This window comes from Nycticebus coucang, chromosome 14 (genome assembly GCF_027406575.1).
Source record: "Nycticebus coucang isolate mNycCou1 chromosome 14, mNycCou1.pri, whole genome shotgun sequence".
Lineage (NCBI taxonomy): Eukaryota > Metazoa > Chordata > Mammalia > Primates > Lorisidae > Nycticebus > Nycticebus coucang.
In genome coordinates, this window is record NC_069793.1 from 22,412,224 (window position 1) to 22,432,056 (window position 19,833).

A 19,833-nucleotide genomic window follows, 5' to 3' on the forward strand; every position below is an offset into this window, starting at 1 on the left:
TGAGCCAGTGATAATAACTCCTTCACCTTGACAAACAGAGTTTAACTGATCCACCTGTCATGAGACTTTAGAAGTGTGGACCAACTTGCTCAGAGCTACATACATCATAAAGACTTCAGCCTCTATGTTGGCTTTGATTTTTACTCTTTTTGTTATGTTTTAAAGTCTCATCCATTTATTCAACAAATATTTCTTAGGTGCCTATGTATTAGTTTCCTGTGTCTGCCATAAGAGATTATCACGATTTAGTCGCTTAAAATAGCACAAATTTATTTGCTCATAGTTCTACAGATCACTTGATGTTACCCCAATTAAACCGATTCTGGTTTAATTGAGGTAACATCAGGTGCCAACAAGGCGGGTTTCCTCTTGGAGGCTTGCTGGGGGAATGGAATTCCTTGCCTTTTCCAAGAGGCTGCCTGGATTCCTTGGCTTATAACTTCTTCCTTCCATTATGCAGCTTCTTGCTTTTGATGTCACAATGTCTTCTGTTCTGTACTCTAACCTCCTTCTACTTCCTTCCTATAATTTGTGATTCCATTTAGGGTCCACTCAGATAATCCAGGATAATCTTTCCATCTGCAGATCCTTAACTTAATCACATCTTCAACCTCTGTTTTGTAATTTAAGGTAGCATTCATAAATCCCAGGGATTAGGATCTGGATTTCTTTAACGACTATTATTTAGCCTTTTAAATCCTATGTGCTATGCATTGGGAATATATATAAGGCAAAAAAGATGATTATTTCCTCTATCCTCATGGAGCTAATGGAATACATCTATTTAAATAAAATTACAGAAAGACATATAAATACATGCTCAGCCTAGTGGAATAGACACTTTAAATAAAATTGCACAAATGATTCTGCAAGTTCACTTATACTAAGTGCTCAAAGGAGAAGTATAAGATGGATGAGACAATATAACAGATTGACCTGGCAGGGAGGTCATAGAAAATTTTCCAAAAAAATAATAACATCGGATAGCACTTACTATGTGAGGACACTGTGCTCAGTTTGTTACATGTATTCATTAATTTAATCCTCACATCTCTCCTGTGAGGTAAGTACGTTCACTATCTTGACATGGAAGAATTGAGACAGATACTATAAACAACCTGCTCGAGGGTCTATGGCTGCTGACTGGCAAAGGCAGAGACATTTCAAATAGTTCTTAAGCAGTAGATTTTGATTATTTTGGCTCTCTACCATTATTGTACTAATTATGTCCTGATTTTCTTTCTTTTTTTTATTAAATTATAGTTGTGTACATTAATATTTATGGGGTACAATGTGATGGTTTTATATACAATTTGAAATACTTACATCAAACTGGTTTGCTCCTTCAATTTACCCAAATATTCAGCCCTCGGCTAGTCACCTTAGGACTGAGGCACCTCCAGTGAACAAGAAACACAAGACAAAACAAAATAAATAGCTGAGGACAGTTTATCCTCTGGAAGAGCCTGCCCCCTGACATTTCCTTCCATTTGAATTCCTTGGGCTTCCCCGGCTTTTGTTCTTTTTCAGCTGTGTTTTTAACTAGTTGTTTTTTAAGTCTTTGATTGTGTCACCCATGTCTTACCCTTCTGATGAATTCATTTTCTGGTTCAGTTTCTCTTGGTTTCTGTTGCTTACAACTAAAACACTTCAAGAGTAGGGAGGAGTTATCCATGTGAGGATAAGCAATTCCAAGGCAAAAGAAAAAGAGTGTGCCTGAGGTGATAAGCAGCTTATATTTTTGAGAAGCTTCCAGAAATCCACATGGCTGGAGTTACTGCGTGATGGGGAGGGTGGCATGAGATGAAGTTCAAAAGATTGGTCGGGGCCAGATATGCGAGCACATTCCATGCAAAGATTTGGGGCTTTCCCCTAGAAACGATATTTTGTTGTTATTATTGTTTTGCTTTGTGTTTGATTTTTTTAAACAAGACACTTGAAACTAACAGCCAGCTGGACTCAGTGAGGATTTCAAGCAGAAAGCAACTTTATACTTTCTCATGGCTTTCTGTTAAACTTGATTCAACTAGTCATTTTTCCCCTAGATTCTAAACAAGATCATAGCTAGCTAGTATCACTCTTCTGGTCCCTCTTGGATATGAATGAATTGTCTTTTATTTATTTTTTTAGGTTATAAATGTCTAGTTCACTGTAATATTGAAAACCTCACATTTTTATCCAATTATAAAATACTTTCCTTCCCTCAGCCCAGGCCTGAGGCAGGCTTTTGAAGAGTTTGGTCACCTCCTTCTTCACATTGCTTTTTACCTTTTTCTCTTGCCCAGAAAATGGCTCTCCCAGGGTGGGAGGCAGGGAGGGATGGGCAGACCCCTTCTGGGAGGTTTTCCTCATGTGCCTGCAGTTTCTCTGCGGCTAGCTGTGCTTCTCTGGCTCGGCACTGCTGATCCTTCCCCTGCCCTCAGACCATAACTTGTACCCATTCATGTTTAGTCTCTTTTTTGCTGGTCTCACCTTCCACCTCAAGTGGTCACTTTGGATGATACCCTTTATAAGGAAGTTCATTGCTAGAGGAGGCATTGGGCAACCTGTAAGAGGAAGCAGGCTGTCTTTCCACCAAACTTCGGGAGTGCTATTTCCAAAACAGTCTCACTCTTCACTCTGCCATTAGACTGACCAGATTCTTGTTTGCAGTACGTTTTAGGCATGCCTCCATTTACCATCTCTGTGTTCTTTCAAGTTGCAAGCTCTTCAAATATTTCTTCTGAAGCTCCTTTGCACTTGGAGATGCCCCAGAATCCATTGAAGGTTTGCTAAATACTCCTTAATTGGCTCATGGCTCCTATCTGGCTAATATGTGCAATGCTTGTTTCCCCCCACCCTTGTTAACTTTTGTGCATATCCAGCACCTTCCTTTATAGTGTGGGTGCAACTGGCATCTATTGTCCTTAACTCTGGAGCTTTAATTCAGAAAAAAGTGCCATTTTAATATTGTCTTGCAAAGTGATAGGATCAGATGTCTAATATTTGCATAATTTTAATGAATATAGTCTCTAATCATATTATCTCCCCAGCCTTCATAGAAAACAAACAAAATGCTTACCCTTATATAAAAAATTAGAATATTATTAAAATATTTATAAATCTGACCTGGTTTGAGTTCCTTTGCTTTAGACAATATTAAATCGGTCAAAAAATTCCTTCTTCAATACTATACAGAAAATGGGGGACCCTTAAACTTTTATTTAAAAGAAACTCAACCAGATGTCAAACACTTGAATGTGGACCAACCATTTATGGTTCAGTGGAAATCTGGATGTACTGTATAAAGCGTTCAGCAAAGGGAAAAGCCTCTTGACTATTTTCAAGATAATCCAAGTGAACAGTAATTAGGGAGATATTTTCCTACTTTCCTTTTGTTTATAGTTCCCCAAGATATAATGTGACGTCCCATGCATATTGGGAGGGAAATGGACAGCACTTAGATTGTTTCTTTGATATGTGATTGTCAGGGTTGCAAATAATGCATCTGCAAAAGAAAATTGCTTTCTGGTGCACCTGAAGCTGGAATTAAAAAAAAAAAATCTTTCTTTCTCCTTCCTTTTCTCTTTCCATTAACTCAGCATTCTGTGACTCTGCTATTGAGCACCTGAATAGAGGACAGAATTGTTTACAGAGGCCCCAGTGAGGTAAGTGTGACCAAGACAAAGTAGTTAACATAGCAAAGAAGTGTTGCCAGCATTTATTTAGTATGTATTTATTAAGCACCTATGGGGCACAACAAAATGTAAACCATGGTGACTGTTTCTTAGAAGCTTTTAATCTGATTGTGAGGACAGCACATATATGAACAATCAATTCAGTCAAAAGTTTGTAACATTGAAAGGAAAGTCAGTCTGTCCTGTGAGCCTGTAAAAGGCATAGCTAGGGTAGAAGTTACAGAGAGGCAGGTCTGGGCTAAGCGTAAGTTTCTAACAAAGATGACCAAACATGTGTTGGAAGTGCCTTACAGAGGGGTGAATTTCTTGTCATGTAAGGTGTTTAAGCTAATTTGGATGAGCACTTAGGAGGACTGTTTTTGTAGGGAGCATCATTGCATCTGATAAGTAGTTATCCTTAGGTCTATTCAGACCTTCTGTAGATTGGTTAATGGCCACCTACGCTAGGGAGGGCAATCTATTTTACTGAGTCTTGTGTGATTCAAATGCTAATATTGTCCAGAAATGCCCTCACCCAGAAATACAGAAATAATGTTTAATCTGGGCACCTTGAAGCTCAATTTGACATAAAATTAACCATCACAGCTACACAGGAGTTTAAGAAATAATGTTTTAAAGAGTGATTCTTTACTGGTTGGAAATTTGGAAAAATTGATTCATATTGTCAAGCTTGAGCAACGGGCCAACAATTTGTCCAGTTTACCCAAATAAAGTTTTTCTGAATGGTGTTGTTTTCAGGCACTAGGAGTGCAGAGATGAAAAAAGGCACAGTTCCTTCTCTTGAATAGCTTGTTGTCAAGCAGGGAATTTTCAAAAGCCCAACCTAAAATGATTCTTGATAAAGACTCACATTTAATTTCCCCAAAGTTTTATGATCCCTTTAATAATAGCTATATTTATTGAATACCTTCTAAGTGCTAATATAATGTTGGCCTTTTTTCCAGTTCTCATGGCAATCATTCAGTGTGGATATTTTATTATTTCTGTTTTTCAGGAAAGGAAATTGAAGCTCAGAAAGGACAGGCATATTGCCCAACTATTAGTAAGTGGCCAATTGGAAATTCAAACAATGGCTAAATTAATTGAGCGGGTAACATGTTCTAGCCACCTCACTAGATGCTGGATACACAGTATCTTAGAGTCTTCACACCACTGGAAAAGAGAGGTACTACGGTTTTCTCCATTTTATGACCAAGAAAACAGATAAGTCTGGGAAAATTAAACAAATTGCCCAGAGTCACATAGATCCAGGCTCAGCTTGCTTGGCTCCAAAGCTGATGTACCCTTCCTCTTGCCTTGTGTTGTGTAGTCCACAGCTTCACTATGACTCAGATTTTCATGTTTGATGGGTTCTCCTGAACTTCTCCCTCCCTTTACCTAAAAACAGAGCCAAAGACAAGACCATTTCAAGCATCTTCTTGAAAGGAGTAAACTTGGGTGAAGGAGAAGTTTTCTTTTCTTTTTTTTTTTTTTAAATATTGAATGCTTCACGAATTTGCATGTCATTCTTGCACAGGGGCCATGCTAATCTTCTCTGTATTATTCCGATTTTAGTATATGTGCTGCCAAAGTGAGCACTGAAGGAGAAATTTTCATTAGAATTCTGACACTCTGTTGAGTGTGGTGGCTTACTCCTGTACTCTTAGCACTCTGGGAGGCTGAGGCAGGTGGATCACTTGAACTCAAGTGTTTGAGACCAGTCTGAATAAGAGTGAGACCCCATCTCTATTAAAAATAGAAAAACTTACCCAGACATTGTGGTGGACACCTGTAGTTCTGGCTATTTGGGAGACTGAGACAAGAGGATTGCTTGAGCCCAATGGTTTGAGGTTTCTGTGAGCTATGATGCCACAGCACTCTACCCAGGGTGATACATGGAGACTCTATCTCAAAAAAAAAAAAAAGAAAGAAAAAAAGAAAAGAATTCTGAGGCTCAGCATATAGGCCTGGGAGGTAAAAGTGCCATGCAAATTAAACAATTCCTAAAATTTACACTTAAAACATAAAATTGCCTTTCTAAAAGAATCCCTGGAGTAAATGGTATTCTTCATGTTGCCTTGGAGCTTGGTTGGCTCAGCTTCTTCTAAAATATTCACCCTATGCTGGAAAAGTGATGGAAAAGCAAAGACTTCTTGTCCATCATCTTTTTAGATCCTTTAAACCACACTTTGGAGATATTGGAAAGAGGGGATATGATTTGACATTTTAGTGACTAGTTAATCAGATTCCTCCTGGCAAATCCTGGATAGCCTGAGATATGATTCCTCTTACAGGTTTTTTGTTTGGCTTGGATCTCAGGTCTTGAGCGTGTACTCAGAAGTCCTTCCTCACACTTCCCTAACATCCTGCTGAAGCTGGATGTTGGGATCAGCATTTGGGAATGTTTGTATCTACTGCCAGCTAAGTAGAGAAATGGGACTGACTTCTTCGCACCAAGTGAGTGCAGGGGGTCAAGGAAAGGAAAGTCCTCAATACAACAGACCTGTAGAGTGTTCACCTCTCCCAAATAAAGATATGTGGATGACTAAATGTCTACCCCTTACCTTTTAACCTTGTAGATGATGAATCATTTGCAAGGAGAAGCCAATGGAACTGTAGAAGACAACAGTTTCTACCCATTAAAGTCAAGAGGTGTTTTATTGTCTGCCAAAATCTTAGGGAAACGGAGCATATGTCTTTCACTACACTCTCCAACCTTGCTCTCTTAATCAATTGCGTATTTTCAATTTGGCAGGTGGAGAAGTAGAATTTGAAGCTCAGAGAAGTTAAAGTTTTAAAGTCACACTTTAATGACAGACCTGAGCCTGGACTTTAGTGGGTGAAAGAGAGTTTAGAGCTCAGCCCCTTGGTGTTGTAAATGGCCCAAGTACCTCACAGAGACAGAATGTGACTTAGTCAAGGCTGAACTGCCAGAACTAGAAACTCAGCTCTTTGACACCTTCTGATGCTCTTTTTAGTGCCTCACAGAATTCTCCTTCCTAACCCTGAGATATTGTGCTATTGGCTTATGAGTACAGTTTTATGGATTCCAGTCCTGTTTCTGAGCTCATTTCCTTAATTATAAAAGGAGAACCATAGAAGTAGCATCTGTCTCTCAGCAGTCTTATGAAAACTAGATGAGGGTGGGTCCGTGCAAATGCTTTGTGACTGTACCACACTGTGGGAGGCAGACAGGCTGAATTCCTCATGGACTTTCCAACTCAGAGTAAGATGCCCAGTCAGAGGAATTTCTATGTGACTCTCCCTGCATGGGGAAAGCAGCAGTGCAGACTTTCCACATGCAGGGAGAGTCACACAGTAGCTTAGGCTAGGGAAGTGGAGATGTCTGTCTGAGGTGATGAGACTTGCTCTCCCTACCTCTCTCTCCTGCTTGCACCATTATCTGGCCACTTCAGATGTTCCATTACCCTATGTCCTTGCTTACCCTTTACTCAACCTTGCTGGGGGGCTGTGATCTTCCCTCTCTCATTCTTAACCTTGACTGCTGACTGCTGACTGCTGTGCATTCTTGCACTTATACTCTGCACCCAATAAAAAGATTCCATGAAACAGGATAGGTGCTGCATTGTTCTCATGCTGCCACCAGGCACACAAAACAGTGTGTGCCCTTTTAGGCTTCTAGGTTTTATGCACTTGTTTTGTGTTAGTTTTGCGTTTTCCTCAGTGCTGTCTTCCTTGCTGGCCACTGTCCCAGGATTGGGGTCCACTAGACACAAAAATTATGTTTGAAGTGATCACTCTTATTGCTGTTCTCTCTGATGGGCCCTATTTTTCACCTTTATTTTTTGTGAACACATGAAAATTATACATACATATTTATGGGATACAGAGAGATATTTTGATATGTGTAGACAATATATAAGGATCAAATCAGGATAATTAGCATAATCATCACCTCAAATGTTTATCATTTCTTTATGTTGGGAAGATTCAAAATCCACTCTTCCAGCTTTTAGAAAGTATACACTAAATAAATTATTGTTAACCATAGTTACCTGCCATCTTGCAGAACACTAGAATTTATTCTTCCCAGTCAAGCTGCAACTTTGTATCCATTAACCAACTTCTCCTTATCCTTCCCATGCCCTAACCTTCCCACCCCTAACGTTCCCAGCCTCTAATAACCACATTTCTACACTCTACTTTTATGAGCTCATTTTTTAGTTCCCATTTATGAGTGAGAACATGTGATACTTATCTTTCTGTACCTGACTTATTTTATTTAACATAATGTCCTCCAGGCTTATCCATCTTGCTGTGAATGACAGGATTTCATTCCTGCTTCTGACTTTCCACTGAGTATATGTATACATTTTTGTGTTCATTGTTGATGTTAGGTTGATTCCATATCTTGGGAATAGTGCTAAAATAAACATGAGAGTTCAGATACCTCTTCAATACACTGATTGCCTTTCTTTTGGATAAAAATCCAGTAGCAGGATTGCCAGATAGCATGGTAGTTCTATTTGTAGATTTTTGACAGGCTTTTATACTATTTTCCATGATGGCTATGCTAATTTAAATTGCCACCATTGGGCTGTATTTGGCACACAGGTGGCCGAGGAGGAAGGCAAGCCACTAAAGAAACAGTCCTTTCATGCAGGGGATTTCATCTCTGGTTGCACATTAAAACAACCTGGAGAATTGAAAAAAGCTCCCCCCCCCAAAAAAAAAGACAAAAAACAAAAAAACAAACAAAAAACCCCCAAAGCCTGGGCATTAACCCTAGATTGATTAAATCAGCATCTCTGGAAAAGGGCTTTGTCATTGACAACGTTTTTAAAACTCCCCACGTATCCTTCTGAGTAGGAAGGTTGAGAGCCACAGCCTTGGTGACATCATGCTGTTGTTTATTTCATAGCAGTGGTACTCTCTTAGAATGCAGAAATGATTAGAGACTGTATTTCCAGATGATTTGTTGTCTATTAAGACTGGAAACCTAAATCCAAGCTTCAGCAGGGCCCTGTGTGAGCCTTGTCACCATATTAATGACAGTTCTTTACCTGAGAATGGATTTTGAAGAGGAGAAAACTGAGGTTAAGTTAGTTATTTGTCCATCTGCTAGCAGATGGCAGAGACAGACTTAAAGTCCAACCCCTGTGCTCTGAGATAGTATATAGCAAACGCCTGGTCGGGGGGATAGTCCAGAGGATCTCGATCTTTCAAGGCACTGAGTCTACTTTGTACCCACAATTATATCGTGTTTTTTTCTAGAAAAGGGCATCTGAAATGGTACCAAGGTCAAACCTGTGTTTGCCCATGAGCTGAACTGCGGTGGATGCTTAGAAAAAATCAGCTATTGTCTCTTCTAACCTTGTGAGGTCTCCAAGAGTGGAAGGAGAAGAAAGACAAGGAAACAGGCGAAGTGAGACATGGGTCACTCATCCCTGGTGGGGACATTTTAACTCCCTTCCTGCCCAACCGCTCTTCCTAACACCAGTTGTGACTGCCATTCAAGGGGCTCTGGTGAAGTGTGGGCTTAAGGTCCATTTCTGAGCAGTGCCTTGTGGCTGCCTGAATTCTTTGCTGAGCTTTGCTGACTTCCTAGAGCATAATTTATAGCTAACCAGTGAGTGGAGCTAAAGCTTCATGAGACAGCGGCTTGTCCAGCAGCTCTGCTCGGGATTTCCTGCCTGAACATCTCCGCTTGCGGACTGTCCGGCTCCTTCCTCACCTCTCATAAACAGTCCTGCTGAGGAACTTATCACAGCCTGGTGGAGCAGAGGGTCACACTTCCAGACAGCCTCTCTGCACTATAGGTTTCCTCCTGCTCCCTCACCTTGTTCTTTTTTCACAGTCGGCCCCTGGCATTCTCAGGGATAAATCCATGCAGTGTTACCTGGGTTTTTATTACACTTTCTAGCCCAGAGAGAAACGCAGCTGCTGAGATTCTTTCTGTTATTCTTTGGTGCAAAGGATGAGCATACACAGGCGTTTTAACTCCTTAAGATGAACTGCTCGTTTAAACCAAGGGTCACAAGCTTGGAATTCCTATAGGAGCCAGGCAGGAAATACACTGAGGGAGGTGAATTGGGAGAAAGCAACAGGGACCAAAGGGGACGGTGGCAAACTGGAGAGCACAGGTGCTTTCTCAAAAGGAGACAGCTGCCACTCAGCTGCAGATATTGTAACCTAGTGGGAATTCAGCTTGAGGGTTGCCTGACCCTCAGGTACTTGCAGAGAAAGTGTAGAACTGGATTTTCAGTGAAATTTCCCAAGTTTTACAGCGCTTTTTGAGTCACACGAAATGCCTCTGTTTGCTTGCTTCTTGTGTGGGCTGCCAGCTTGAGAAAGCTGGGTTAGCCTGTGAGAAGGCCTGGTTCTGGCTGGCTCTCGCTCACTTTTGGCTGCCACTGTGCCCTATTTGATTTACATCATAGCTGCTGTTAATCAGGAGGCCTTGTTCTGAGGAAGAGGCTCCTTGGAAATCGTTTGAACCTTTCTCAGGGAAACATGACACAACATTTGCTTGTTAGTTTGTTATGTCAGTTTATTCATTTTTTTCAGTTACTCGACACATATTGAGGGGCTATTTTATATATTCATCATACTCCACAAGTGCTGGAGTGAATGTGGTACAGCTCTTAAGGAGCTCAGAGTCCCAAAGGAGAGGTGAGAGACACATGCGCTTGTAATAAGTTGTGTGGTGAGGGCTTTAGAAGCTTCCTAACAGACAGTTAAGAATGTGGACTGCAGAATTCTTAGCTTTCCCAAAGGAACCAGAGGAGAGTTCTGGAGGCTGCAGTGAGGAGAGAAGGGGGGATCAGGGGAGGAGGGGACAATAGATTTGCAAAGCTGAGTGAATGGGCAGGCAGGGAATGGGATGGGAGGGCCTTCCAAATAAGGGCAGTGGGGTGAGTTTCAGCTTACCAGTATGACAGTGCATGGCACGTTTGGGGCATGTCAGGTAGTCTGGGGTGGCTGCAGAAGATGCTGAGAGTAGAGAGGTCTGGGACCAGGAATGGGTCCATGCACCATCTTAAAATCCCCATGTAGTAAATCCAGGAAATTCCTGAAATTGTACAAACAGGGGATTCTCATGGTCACATCTGTTTGAGAAAGATCGTTCTGGTTCCACTGATAAGCGTAGTTTGGGAAGGCGGTGGGGACGATCACAGGGGGCCATAGGATAGGTGGAGAATAGAGAAAGAGAAAGGATGACAAGTTAGGACAGTGGTTCTCAATCCTGGCCATGGTATGTGCCTAAGGCTAAGCCCATCCCAGACAAAGCAAATCAGAATTTTTGGGTTTGTTGTCATAGTCTTAAAAGCTTCCTGAGTGGTGGAGAATTGCTGGGCTAGAAAACCGTTGTCTGATGGGGGAAATGACTTCGGGGAAAACTGGAGTTATTGGGGGAATCCTGTGTCTTAGACTGAGGAGACTGTAACCATTACCCAGTCCCACAGCTCAACTTGACAGCACCTTTTACAATGATGTTAATTCCTTCTTGAGTGAAGAGACCTCATGACCTAAACACCTCCCCAAAGGCCCCACCTCCCAACACTATTGCACTGGACACTGAGCTTCCAAAATAGAATTTTGGAGGATACATTCAGACTATAGAAATCAGGCAAGGAAACTTTGACAAATATTGGTGATGCTGAGATAGGAGAACCTTCACATGCTATATTCCCTGTACTGTGCTGTCTCCTCATGCACAATTGTTTCTGTATTCTTAAAAGATTAACTTTTTATTTTGAAGCAGTTTAAGACTCATAAGAAGTTGCAAAAATAGTATGGACTTTTTGTGTATTGTTTACATAGCTCCCCTAATGATAATACTTTATATAACCATAGTTCTGTTCTTTAAACAGAACAGTATTCATACTGCTGTCGTTTCTTACTCTCCTCACTTAACATAATAATAGATACACTTTCATTTATCGTAAATCCATGGTAAACATGTATTTTAAAATCTTGATATTTCATACTATAATTGGAGCAATTTCCTCCAATATTGGACTGAAATGGTATTCCATTTTATCTGTTTGTTCACTGCTTTCCTATTACAGTACTGATGCTGAGCATCTTTGTGTTTGACCATATTCAGGTTTATTCTGTTGGAATAGATTACAGAAGGTGAAGTTGCTGGGTCAGAGGATCTGAATGGGTGAAAGTCTTTGGTACACATACTTACTGGCAGTTGCTGAAGGAGAGCTGCTTGAAATGAACTGGAGAAGCAGGTGCTCTAGAAGTTGAGAGTGGGACCCCAGGGAGGGCCTTGAACTGAAAAGGCTCTGACTGCCACAGCAAGTGACTGCAGCTGAAGCTTAACTGGAACCTGAGCAGCAGGTTCCTGCTGAGACTCAGTCACATGATGTACCCCCTCTGCTCCTGGCTCAGAATTTCAAGGCCCCTGGGGCTCTGCAGCTCTTGATGAGGCAGCCTGCTCAGTGCCACTGCTGAGATGTGCCTCTAATTTACTGTGCCCAAGCTCTAGGCTCTTTTTTCTTCTCTGTTTTAAGCCATTTCATTGAAATCTGAGTAAATGATTGATCGCTTTAAAGTGAAGAACAAATGGACTTGCTGGGCAATCAGACCTTCTTCCAGCCAGCATACATTTGTGCACCCAGTGGTGGATACAATGTCATCCACATACCATGGTAGGTAGTTTCTGTGCTGCGACAGGCAGAGCGATCCCAGTGGCTTATCAGAGCTGCAGTTAAAGGCTGAACGGCAATACTCTGGGCGTATGCACTGGATGGATGGTCCTTTACCTAAGGCTAAGACGTCCCATACAGCAGGGTGGTGGCTGTAGGCATCGATATGGAGGAAAGAGGGTGTGAATTGAATTGGTGGCTAATTCCCCCAGCATAGGTTAGAACCTGGCACCTACTTCTTTTCCATACTGAAAATGATAACAATCTCTTGTCCGTGAATAGTGATCAACTGTAATAGTTACCACCAGAACCACTACATTTGTTACACATCCCTTATGTGCCAGGCACAGTGATTGGTGTTTTACACACTTTAGTGCATTTCATTGTACGTCAATGTTTCTCTCTGTTTCTCCCCCATTACTTGTCTTTTATTTAAAAAACCATGGCTATTTGTACATTTTGTTTTTTAAATTTTAAAATATTAAGGGGACACAAATATTTTGTTACATGGATACCTTATATAATGCTAAAGCCAGGACTTTTAGTGTGCCCATCACCAGAATAGGGTTCACTGCACCCAAAAGGTAAGTTTTACTCCTCCATCCTCTCCTCTTCTCGGTTTCCAAAGTTCTTTAAGACTATTTGTGCCCATGTCTGCACATCGTTTAGCTCCCAATCATTAGTGAGTACATGTGGTATTTGTTTATACGTTCCTAAGGTACTTCACTATGCACGATGGTCTCCAGTTCCATCCAGGTTTTTGCAAATGACATTATTTCATTTCTTTTTATGGCTGAGTTCTGCTCCATGGTATATACACACTACTTTTTCTTTATCTACTCAACAACTGATGGACACTTAGGTGAATTCCACATCTTTGCAATTGTGAATTGTGGTGTGATAAATATTCAAGTGCAGGTGTCTTTCTTATAAAAGAACTTTTTTTTTTTTAGTAGTTACCCAGCAGTGAGATTACTGGATTGAATGGTAATTCTGTGTTTATTTCTTTGAGGAATATTCATACTGTTTCTCATAGCGGTTGTATTATAATAGTTTAGAGTCCCACCAACGATGTATATACATTCCTTTCTCTCTACATCTATGCCAGCATTTATTAATATAATTTTTGACTTTTTAGTAATGGCCATTTTGATAGGCATAAGGTGGTATCTCATTGTGGTTTTAATTTGCATTTCCCTGATTATTAGTTATGTTGAACATTTCTTTGCATTTTTTTTTGCCTTTTGTCTATCTTCTTTTGAAAAATTCTGTTCATTAAAAAAAAAAAGGCGGCACCTGTGGCTCAGTGGGTGGGACACTGGCCCCATATACTGAGGGTGGCGGGTTCATACCCAGCCTTGGCCAAACTGCAACAAAAAAATAGCCCGGTGTTGTGGCGGGCGCCTGTAGTCCCAGCTACTCGGAAGGCTGAGGCAAGAGAATTGCATAAGCCCAAGAGCTGGAGGTTGCTGTGAGCTCTGTGATGCCACAGCACTCTACTGAGGGCCACAAAGTGAGACTGTCTCTACAAAAAAAAAAAAGAAAGACTGTTCACGGCTTTTGCCCACTTTTGAAATTTTTATTGTTTATTTTTCTCTTGCTGATTTGTGTGAGTTCCTTGATTATTCTGGTACTATCTCTTTATCAGATATATAGTTTTTAAAAATTTTATCCTATTCTGTAGGCACACTTTTTTCTCTGTTGATTATTTCCTTTGCTGTGCAGAAACTTTATTGTCTCACATATTTATATTTGTTATTGCTATACTTCTTATCATAAATTCTTTGCCTAAGCTGATGTTTAGAAGAGTTTTTTCCTAGTTTTTCTTTTAGCACTTTTATAGTTTCATGCCTTACGTTTAACTTTTCTGCCCATCTAGAATCAGTTTTTGTATATGATGAGAGATAGGGATCCTGTTTCATTCTTCTGCATGTGGCTATCCAGTTTTCCCAGAAGCATTTATTGAATAGGGTTCCTTTCAACATTGGGTATGTTGTCTGCTTTGTCAAAGGTCAGTTGGTGGAAGGTAGATGGTTTTATTTCTGGGTTCTAAATTTTGTTCCATGATTCTATGTCTCTACTTTTATATCAGTACCATGCTGTTTTAGTAGTAATAGCCTCATAGTATAATTTAAAGTCAGGTAACGTGATACCTCCAGATTCATTCTTTTTGATTAAGATGGCTCTTTTTTGATGCCAAATGAAGCTTAGAATTACATTTTCTAGATCTGTGAAATATGATGTTGGTATTTTGATGAGGATTGCATTGAATCTGTAAATCACTTTGGGCAGTATGGACATTTTTAATAATGTCAAGTCTACCAATGCATCAGCATGGTAAACTCATTTTTTCATTTGTTTGTGTTATCTATGATTTTTTTTCATCAGTGTTTTATAGTTCTCCTTGTGGAGATCTTTCCCCTCCTTGGTAATGTATATTCCTAGGTATTTTATTTTCTTTTTAACTCTTATAAATTCTGTTAAGTCCTTGATTGGACTCTCAGCTTTACTGTTATTAGTGTATAGAAATGCTACTTATTTGATTTTGTAACCTAAGACTTTGCTGATTTTACTTACAATTCTCTGAGTCTTTTGGTGAAGTCTTTTAGGTTTTCTAGATAAAAGATCATACCATCAGAAAACAGGGATAGTTTGAACTCCTCTTTCCTAATTTGGATGCCCTTTATTTCTTTCTCTTGCCTAACTGCTCTGGCTAGACATTCTAGTACTCTGTTGACTAAAAATGATGACAGTGGGCACCCTTATCTTGTTTTAGTTCTTAAGGGGAATGCTTTCAACATTTCCCCATTCAGTGTGATGGTGACTGAGGAGGGTTTATCATCTATGGCTTTTATAATTTTGAGGTACAGTCACTCTATGCCTACTTTCTTTGAGGCTTTTTATCCTGAAGTGATTCCGCCCCCCCCCCCCAAATGCTTTTACCTCATCAACTGAGATGATCATATGGTCTTTGTTTTTGCTTCTCTTGCATCCTGGGGTGAAACCCACTCAATCACAATACATTTTCTGTTTGATGTGCTATTGGTTCTTGTTTGATAGTGTTTTGTTGAGGATTTTTGTATTTATGTTCACAAGATATTGGTATGTAGTTTTCTTTGTTGTTGTTGTGATGGTGGTGTTATTTCCTGTCTCTGGTATCAAAGTGATATTGACTTCATAAACTGCATTAGGAAGGATTCTCTCCTTGTTGTTATGAAATAATTTCTGATGGATAGGTAGGACTTCTTCTTTGTAGCTCTGGTGAAATTTGGTTGTGAATTAATCTGGTCTGGGCTTTTTATTGTTGGAGGATTTTTTATTACTGGTTCAATCTCACTGCTTGTTATTGGTCTGTTTGGGATTTCTGTTGTTTTCTGATTCAGGCTCAGGAGGTTGTATGTTTCTAGGAATTTATTCATTTTCTCTACATTTTCTAGTTTGTGTACATAGAGGTCTTCATAGTATTCACAAATGCTGTTCTGTATTTCTGTGGTATCTGTGGTTGTAATTTCTGCTTTCTCACTTCTCATTGCGTTCATGTGACTCCTCTTCTATTTTTGGTTAATCTGGCTAATGGTCTGTCAATTTTGTTTGTCTTTTTAAAGAATATACTTTTTTTATTGACCTTTTGTATTTTGTAATTCCATTTCATTTATTTCTTCTCTGAGTTTTGTTATTTTGTTGGCTTTGTTTGTTCTTCATTTTCTAGTTCCTTGAGATGTGACATTCAGTTGTTAATGTGGGATTTTTTTTTTTAATTTATTGATGTAGGCATTTAAGGATATGAACTCCTCCCTTAGGTCTGCTTTTGCTGTATCCCATAGATTTTGAAAGCTTTTGTCCCCTGTGTCATTCAGTTTGAGAAATCTTTTGATTTCATCTGAATTTCATCATTGATCCAAAGATTGTTCAAAACAAGTTGTTTAGTTTCCATTTAACTTTGTATAGATTTGAATGTTTCTTTTGGAACTGATTTCTAGTTTTATTGCAGGAAGACGAGGCCCATTGGAGAGAAAGAGCACCCAAACACCATGTTTATAAGAGGAAGTGCTTTATTTCAGCCAGTGGAATTTATGGCATAGAAGAATTTGAAATGGCCACACTTCCTGACTGGCTTGGTCTTTCCCTTTTTATCTCCAGTCAAAAAGTTCCAACCCGCAGGTACCTTTCTCATTGGTCAGTTTGAATAAAGTGGGAGATGCTGTTCCAGCCCCCACAGAACTACAGAATTTCACAGAAGTGGAAATTTCCAGGTTTCAGGAAGTCAAGTTTACAAATTCCCAAGAGCTGAGTCACCATGGAAAGGACCCCGCAGGTGTATCCTTGTGGTCTCCTTGAGAAGACTTGTTCTCCTGGACCTCAACCTTCTCAACGTTCTCTGGTATCCTCTCTCAGTTTTATTTCACTGTGGTCTGAGAATGATTTTAATTTTTTTCACATTTGATGAGATTTGTTTTATGACCTAAGATATGATCAATCTTGGAAAATGTCCTGTGTGCTGATGACAAGAATGTATATTCAGTAGTCTTGGGGTAGAATGTTCAGTAAATGTCTGTTAGATTTATTTGTTCTAGAGTCCTATTTAATTCTTCTGTTTATTTATTGATTTTTAGCTTTAATGATCTGTCCAGCTCTGTCAGTGCAGTGTTGAAGTCCGTGATAATTATGATACTACCATTTATTTTTTTGTTTAGATCTAGTATAATTTGCTTTGTGAATCTGGGAGCTCCTGTGTTAGGTCTATATGTATTTAGGATAGCTATGTCTTCTTGTTGAATTACTCCCTTTACCATATGTAATGACCAACTTTGTCTTTTTTACCATTGTTGATGTCAAGTCTATTTTAACGGATCTGAGAATGACTATACCAGCTCAGTTTTGGTTTCCATTTGCATGGATTACTTCCTTTTACCTTGAGTCTGTGTAAGTCCTTATGAGTTAAATGTGTTAATTGTGAAAATCATATTCTTACAGTGTGTTTTATCATCCATTCAGTCTATGTCTTTTAAGTGGGACGTTAAGATCACTCACAGTCAGTGTTCATATGGATATATGGGAATTTGTTATGTTTATCATGCTGTTGTGTGTTTGCATTACACTAAGCAAACACATCTCTTGTTAACACTTATTGTATTAAATTAATTAATTATTAAATTAATTTATTGACTTGGCAGAAGTTTATTGAACACCTATTCATGTCAGACACTGGAGAGGCCACAGGAATATAATAATACATTACACAGAAGAAGGTCACAGGCTAGCAAAGGAGACTCAGACGTGAATTAACAATTGTGGGGTAGTGTGATGAATGTTATGATTGATGTATGCATAGGGTAGATTGAGAGTTTGTAGAAGACTCATCTAAATTACACTGCAAGTGGTGCTTGGGAGAGCATTCTGGAAATGATGACCTCTGATATGACTGAAGTCAACAAGGAGAATTAGGGGGTGGACAGGCAGACAGACAGGAGCTGTTTAAGGTGAGAGAGTAGTATGGGCACAGAGTTGGAATTGGGAAAGAGCAAAATGCATTTCAAAACCATTAAGTGATTTAGCGGGGGAAATGTAGGCAATGCTTTGTTATGATTGGGCTTTCCTTTCTATTTTTCTTGCCAGTTTTTGAGTTCCAGGGGAAAGTTTTATACATCCTTATATCCAGAATCTGGAACAGCAAGGGCTTCAGTGAATTTTTGTTTAATGTGTGAGAATTGGCTAGTGTCAAGTCACTGACACATACATTGGCCTGAACTCTCAGAACTACTGGTCTTAGGGTCCAGCCCTGTATGCCATCAAGATAGGATAGACATTGAATTCTCTAAGAAACAGCTAGAAGCTTCTTTGCACACAACAAGAAAGGGAGCACTAAATATTTAAAACTTAAAAGTTAAATATTATTATAAAAGTAATTTAATATAAATGACTTTCAGCAAATCCTTATCCATATTTTATGACTGAAAATAAACATTAGAAATTGGATATCTGATTTTTTAATGTTTGTGAGCAATTAATTTTAATAATTATATATTCTCAATTTCCTTTTATTTTTCTCCTTAGCAGACCTTAGGTCCATCAGGGAAAGTGAAGGGCTAGACATCAGCTGTCACTGTGGACAGAAAGAAACACAGACATCCAAGCTGAGGTCTCCAAATGACAAGTTAATAGGCATTCAGAATCCGTAAGTGGTACATAAACAATGATGCTGTAAATCTCTCAAGTAGAGTGTTGACTTGATGACGCGATGCCTTCATTCCCCCCACTGAATAGTTCCACTGAGTTAGGTGTTCCTTCCTCTGCAGTTCCCTAATACTGTCATTATATTCCCTTATAGCAATAATAATTGTGATGACTCTCATTTATTGAATACCTACTATATGCCAGATGTCACAATGAAACAATTATATTCTATTATACTAACCATGGAAAATTGATTTTATTCTCCATTTTCTAATAAACTAAGTCAAATGGAAGAAGTTGCTTAAGTTCATATAAAATTTTATTGTTTTTGTCTCTTTGGATTGTGAGTTTTCTATTGACAAGGATCTCATCAAGTTCTCTCTGGTAAGCCCAGTTGCATAGTGAAGGGGATTAAGGTCCTCAATGGGTACTCAGTAAATGTTTGTTGAATGAACAAATGAAGACAAGAACCAGTGCTATGAAATTATTATTACTAGAGTAAGCACTTGCCACCTCATGAAGATCTTTTAAAGAAGCATCCATTCTCAGATTAAAAGAAGGTTTTTTTCTTTAATGCAAAAGTTTTCAATTGTACATATGCTCTTGGTGCTTTGCAAGGGGTTTAAAGAGCAAAAGTGAGCCCTGTATTTTTTTTTTCCTGTAGACTTCAGATTGCACAGTAATCTAAGGATAGGAGTGGGGACAAAAGGCTGAAATTTTCCTTAATTTTTGATTTTCATGCTGACAAGAGGCATCTTTTGATAATTTGGAAGCCCCAGCTTTGGTTGTGATGGTGGCAAGGGCCGTAGAATTGCATTATTCTCTAATACTTACACTATATGCCATGGGAAAACACTCTTATTCTTGGTACATTTCGCATTTGGATCTTTTTTTTTTCTCCTGCATAAATTGATGTATAACATGTACAAAGTTATAAAAATACAGCTAATTCTCCTAAATGAGTCTCTGGGGTCACACAGACAATTTGCCCTTTTCAGCTTTCCACTATGTGTAGGAGACCTCAGTAAGGCCCAAAGTGGCTCTTGTAGTGGACTAAATGGGAGAATACAACCAAAATTCTCAAATTCTGTGTCATATTCCAGTGGGAGGCCTACTATGTAACTCAATGGACATTGATTACTTATTTTGGGTCAAGCTCTATGCCAGGTGCTGGGGACCATTGGCCAAGATTTGAAAGCATCCATGGTGAGATGACTGTGGCAGATAGAGAACAAAACAAGGAGATGGGGGATACAATGCTTCTGAGAACTAATGACTCTTAGTAGAGAAAGTATTGGAGAGAGGAAGGCTAGGGTGGACAAAAAACTGTTTATGGGAGGGACCTGGGTTCTGAGAGGTTAAATAACACATCCACAGTCACA

At 39.4% G+C, this 19,833-nt stretch overlaps 1 non-coding gene across 1 annotated transcript; it reads right to left on the minus strand.

The window, feature by feature from the left end:
• Nucleotides 1-5,148: 5,148 nt before the first annotated feature.
• Nucleotides 5,149-5,255, minus strand: LOC128566122 (U6 spliceosomal RNA). Its single transcript, XR_008374418.1, has one exon. It is a non-coding gene; the product is annotated as a U6 spliceosomal RNA (small nuclear RNA).
• Between the last annotated feature and the right edge of the window lie 14,578 nt (nt 5,256-19,833).